The sequence below is a fragment of the Lygodium microphyllum genome, chromosome 24 (genome assembly GCF_053477565.2).
Source record: "Lygodium microphyllum isolate KBCC chromosome 24, Lygodium_microphyllum_v1.1.10, whole genome shotgun sequence".
Classification (NCBI taxonomy): domain Eukaryota; kingdom Viridiplantae; phylum Streptophyta; class Polypodiopsida; order Schizaeales; family Lygodiaceae; genus Lygodium; species Lygodium microphyllum.
In genome coordinates, this window is record NC_141158.1 from 134,992,832 (window position 1) to 134,998,864 (window position 6,033).

Here is a 6,033-nt window from a genome sequence, read left to right on the forward strand (position 1 = left end):
CATCACTTGTCGATGTCTAGGCCTATAAAAAATTCATGTATTTCTCTCTAATCGTTTTGAGATAAAGCTTTTTATTATTTTTTATTTACACTTTTCAACTTATATTTTTGAACCAAAATTTTAGTGTATTTTTTGTTTTTTTCTATTATTTTTTTAGAATTTTGAAATTTTATTTGACTTTTTTAGTGTTTTTGGTTTTTTAGCAATTTAAATTTATGAGAAGGCATGTACACTATCTTATGAGATAGCAATTTTAGTGTTGCTCATTCTATCTTGTATCTGTAAGTTTAGTAAAGTAAAAGGGGTCATTTTAAGGCCTTATAGCATGTAAAGAAAGGGTATTTCTTAATACCCTTTGAAAGCATGTTATATAAATGATTTCTCATAGATAGACCCCCCAGGAGGTGGGGAAGGAGACAGAAGGAGGAGGCGGGGGAGGAGGGGTGAGGGGGCATGAGGGTGGCAGGGCGAAAGGCGAGGAGTGAGGGAGTAAGGGAGAAATGGGTAGGAGGGGAGGGGAAGGGAGAGTGAGGAAGTAAGGGGGCAATGGTCATGAGGGGAGGGGAAGGGAGAGTGGAGGGAGGGGGCAAGCACAACGAGAGGGGGGAGAGGGAATGGAAGAGAGAGAGAGAGGGGGGGGGACACAAATGGGTAGGAGGGATTTTTTTTTTGTTAATGTTTTTTTTCTTCTGGTTTTTTTTAAATAAAAGAAAAAGGTGGTGAGAAGCCCCTGTCCTATGCACTAGCGTGGGATGGTGGGGCAAAAAAAAGTGGGCTGGCTACAACACATCGTGAAAATGGACTGCACACATTTTAAAAGGCTAAAGGGACAAGGAACCTCGGGGACAGGATAGAATAGGACAGTTGGGTAGGTAAGAAACTCCAACAAGGCATAAAGACGACATCACATCGTTTAAAGATCATATAGTAGCATGTTCATGAGGGTATAGAAATGAGATGTGTAGGGACACATCCCCACACTTAAAACTTTAACAGGCTGGTTTGTCTAATCAATAGGGACATACCACTTGACCATGAACGGAACCTTTGCATCTCTACACTTAAGTCATAACAGATATATAAATGCAAGAGGTAGGGTTAGGAACATTTTTCCAATTTAGATGGTTAAGGTAGACCATCATTGACACATTGGAGGTCATAGTCTTCTATTCAAGGAGGTACCACAACTCGCCATAGTACACATCCAACATGGCAAGGACCATGTAGTAGCACCTAGGGAGGTAGTGTTTTTGATAGAGAGCCATTAAGTAAATGACAAAGAATATAGCACTTAGCTCAATAGGTGCTCATATAAGAATGATAGATCAGTCTCTCGTCCCATAGCTCACATCACTTAGAGAGGAAGGAAGAAGAAACCATATCTCACACCCAGTTGAGAAATGGACAAGGAGAATGGTATATCGAGAGTATGCCAATGTGCAAAGTTGATGGTGCATCAATGTGTCCCAACCCTTCTGGTATAGGTACGAGAAGGCAAGCTAGGGAGCCTTGTAGTAGAGTGCATAGAATAGAGTGACATGTCCAATGGTGATGTCAAAGGCTTGTCCCATGTGTGTATAGGAAAATAGAAACACACCCATTAGTGCCAATGTTATAACATCACTCAATCCTCATCTCTCAAAGTTGATTGAAGGAAACATCAATCATGCTCAGTCACCTCTTTGTCTCATGCTTTGTTTGTTGATAGATATAAGAGGCATAGCTAGGGAGGTAGCCAATAGATCAATAACTTGGATGGCATGTAGAAGAGGCCATCTTGCTGTAGGTGTCAGACGCAACTATCGAAGCAGATGACACAGTGCATCAAGGGAGGTAGCTTTGGAATTGCATCCTGGGGGATGTCAACTAAGGAGTTAGCTATTTTGGACTACAGATTGTTGCCACCTTTTCCACATCCAGCTTCTTGTCCAAGGGTGTTTGCCACCTTTTCTTGGGATGAGACCTATTATGGCAAGGACTTTCACCATTTTCCCCATAATAGTTATTTTTTTTTTCTTTTTTTCTTTTTCTTTACCCTACATCCGAGGGCATTTCCACCTTTTCTCAAAGAGTAGGTTGACATGATAGGGACAGAAATCCTTTTCTCTCAGGATCTTTTTTTTTGTTTATTTTTGAAGTAAATGATAGAATACCATAGATCATAACTAGCCTCACCATGTCGGTTGGATTGAATAGGAGGGTAATGGAACAAAGGAAAGAGGTGGAAGCAATGTACTAAAATAATGAGGACACAAAATGAAAATGATGAATATGCATAACAACATGAGAAGTAGTAAAGAAGTGATGCCCAAAAATGAGAGGGACTATCGGTTCTGATTGTCAAGTTCCCTAGGGAGGGTAATACTTCTCAAGCAGGTAATAACCATTAATAAAAAATGGATCATCAAAGGCATCAATGGCTTGCACTTGGACAAAGCTGCTATAGTTGATAGTGAGTATCTTGTAGGGGCCCATCCAATATTGTTGGAGCTTCCTTGAAAACTTACTAAAGTGTGAATCATAGGTGAGGACTAGGTCATATTCCTTGAAATCATTATGCTTGATAAATCTATCATGGTAAGCCTTTCATTGAGCTTGTGTGGTTTCCATATACTGTAAGGCCATCTATCGTATTTCATCTAAACATTCCACATACACGGGAGGTGGCAGTGCAGGAACTAATCATCTCCCAAATGCTCTGTGATAGCCACTTGCAAAGAGGGTAATTCTAACTCAATAGGGAAGATGGCTTCGTTGTGTAGGGACTCATTATCTCCCAAATGCTCTATGATAGCCACTCACAAAGAGAAAATTCTAACTCAACAGGGAAGGTGAATTTTATGCCATACACCATCTGGAAAGGTATCTGTCATGTAGTAGCTTTATGGGAGATTTTGTATACCCAGAGGGCCTCTATAAGTTGATACCCAGAGGGCCTCTATAAGTCGATTGTTCCAATCATAATGATGTACAACAATAATCCTCATCATGATCAAGCAAATGATGCTATTGTTTGGTAACTTTACCTTGGCTATTGGCTCTGGGATAGTAGGGTGTGGACTTACAACGATATATCTTATAAATCTCTATCATCTCTTTCATAATCTTGTTCAGAAAGTGAGTGTCTCTATCACGTACTAGCTCTGAGGTGCTATCAAAGAAAATGATGATAAGCCATGTTGTTACCATCATCTCGTTTGAGAGCTTTAGCTTCATACAACTTTTTTACATAGTCTATATATACCAAGATGTATTGGTTCTACTTGCTTTTGGTTGGATGATCAATAGGGCCCAAAAAATTGATCCCCTACTTCTCGAATGGATTTAGGGGGAGGATGGACTATAGTGAAATAGCAGTAGATTTGGTAGGCTTTCCCATCCACTAATAACAAAGCATGACAATGCTTGTAGTAATTGTAGGCATCATTGTGTAGTGTATGGCACCTATAACCTATGAATAGAGCCTTTTTGGCTATTGCTTCTGCTGCAAAGTGTTCACCACACAAGGCTCATCATGGCATGCTTTCAGCACTATCCCTATCTCACCTCTCCTAATACATCTATGGAGCACTTCATCTTTGCCTCTCTTGTACACAGCACCATCTAGCAGAGTGTAGGGGGACTAATTCCACAATAAAAGGTTTTTCTTCTCTCTACTAGAGATATCAAGGGGATACTTCGGTGTGGCCAAGAGGTTGGCAATGTCTACATACCATGGGGTTACTTTTTCAACCAAAAACAAGGAAGTATCATGGAGGTTCAAATCATCCTGCTTCTTTTTTCAGTCTGAGGGATCCGCAATAGATGATCAACCAAAACATGGGAGTGACTAGGCTTGGTAACCACTTCAAAGTTAAACTCTTAGAACATGAGTAGCCATCTTATCATTTGGCCTTTTACATTGGCCTTATACATCAAGAAGGACACTGTCTCATGATCCACATAAAACTTGAAGTAGCAGGTAGTGTCAAAACATTTCCAAGGCAAACACCATTGGCAGGCACTTTAACTCAGTCAATCACTGTGTAGTTTCTTTCTCGATCAATGACCTTATAACTTGCTTAGTAGATAGGCTGATCCAACTTGGAGGAGCCTTTTTGGTGTAAGACTACCCCTAACCCTTTTATAGATGCATCAGTATGTACATGAAAATCCTTTGTCCAATTAGGAGGTTATAAGACGGGTACCTCAATCAGACATTGCTTCAAAGTGTTGAAGGTGTCTTCACAATCATCTATCCAAATAAACTCTGTAACTATTCTCAAGAGCTTATGTAGGGGTGATACCTTTGTTGCAAAGTGTGTGATAAACCTCCTATAATAGTCCACATGGCTAAGAAATCCCCTCAATGGTTTTTGGTTGGTTGGTGCAATTAGAGCTACAATCTTCTCAATCTTTGTAGGGTCTGTTGCTATTCCTTGTGTAGATACAATGTGACCCAATAGAACTCCTAAAGAGCCTCTGAAGATGCATTTGTTGGGGTCCCATACTCTTGGCATCGATCAAAGTACTACTCCAAGTGTCCCCAATACTCAGGATTAAGCTATAGACACAGATTTCATCCAAGTATACCTCAATGAAATCATGTAGGTGATCTTGAAATGAAACTATCATCATTCTTTGGAATGTAGCAAGGACATTAATATAGAGTCCAAACAGTATCACTTTGTAAGCATAGATATCCCATTCTATTGTAAAGGTTGTCTTGGATTGGTCCTCTTCTACTATTTGGACTTGGTTGTATCCAATGAATCCAGGCGAATAGAGCTCATGTTTCACCATTATGTCTAACATCTTTATCTTGGAGTTCAATTTGCTAATGTCCATACAAATTTGCAAATTTTCATTCTTCTTGGGTACTACCATGATGGGAGAAACCCATTCACTATTGGCCACCAATAGATAAATGAACTCAGCTTCTAAGAGCTTCAACAATCGTGCTTTCATTAGGGCTGAGTAATTTGGATTCAAGCACATTTGTCTTTGACTTACCAGCTTGGCATCATGCTCTAGGTTGATATGATATTGACACATCATGGGATCAATCCCCTTCAAATCTTTATACCACCATGTAAACATATTTAAATTTTCCTTTAGTAGATTGTCATGCAAGACTAACAGCTCCTCTCTTAGGAGACTGCTACCTACCTTCAAGTGATGTTCAGTGCAATCTGCACCCACAAAAGTTAATTACTTATCACCTTTCACTTCATAGATGAAGGTCTCTCAAATTACTTCTGGGTATAGATCCATCTAATTCAAAGGAGTGGCCTGCTCATCTAATGCTCTGCTAGAAGTGACTTCTTCCTTCCATGGGGACTCGACTAGCTATTTGGGATACTAAAATGGTATCATGGCTATTTTAGATTTATGGGAGAGTTAATTATCTATTTACTTGAGGACTCATGTCTTTTGACAATTCCTCCAAGAATGTCACATAATAAGGACCCATCTAAGTTCTGTTTGGTCTGCAAAATTGGTGTTTGTTGGCAAGATGCATCATCATCATCCTTTCTTGAGAAGGGTAAATTAGGGCAACAAGAGCCACTACTAAAGGAAGGCTTATTTTGCTTAATCCATTTCTTATAAATCCTTTGCATATGATGAGGTTCATTTACTAGTTGAAAGTTCAGATTCATTTTTTCCCATATCATGGGATCTTCAACTTCTAAAGCCTTTGGGAGATCCTCCTCATTAATATACTCTTCAACTGATAGATTCCTCAACCTTGCTTCTATAATCTTCATCTTGAATTTCATCTTTGTCCTCTTTAAACTTTCGCTTTGCCTCTATAGGGACTTTGTAGCAAAAAAATAGGCTCTTTGTTGCATCTTCTACTTTTGCCTTCGGCTCTCCTTTTGTATCTACTTCTACTTCTATCTCTAGCTTTGTTGTGGCCATGTAACAGGGAGAATAGTACATCCATGCTTCTATCTCAATGTCAAAGGTAATTTCAGAATTCATTTCTAATTCCAATAGAAGATATTCACCCATTGATAAGGCTTTTCTTCTTTTGGAAATTGGCTTACAATG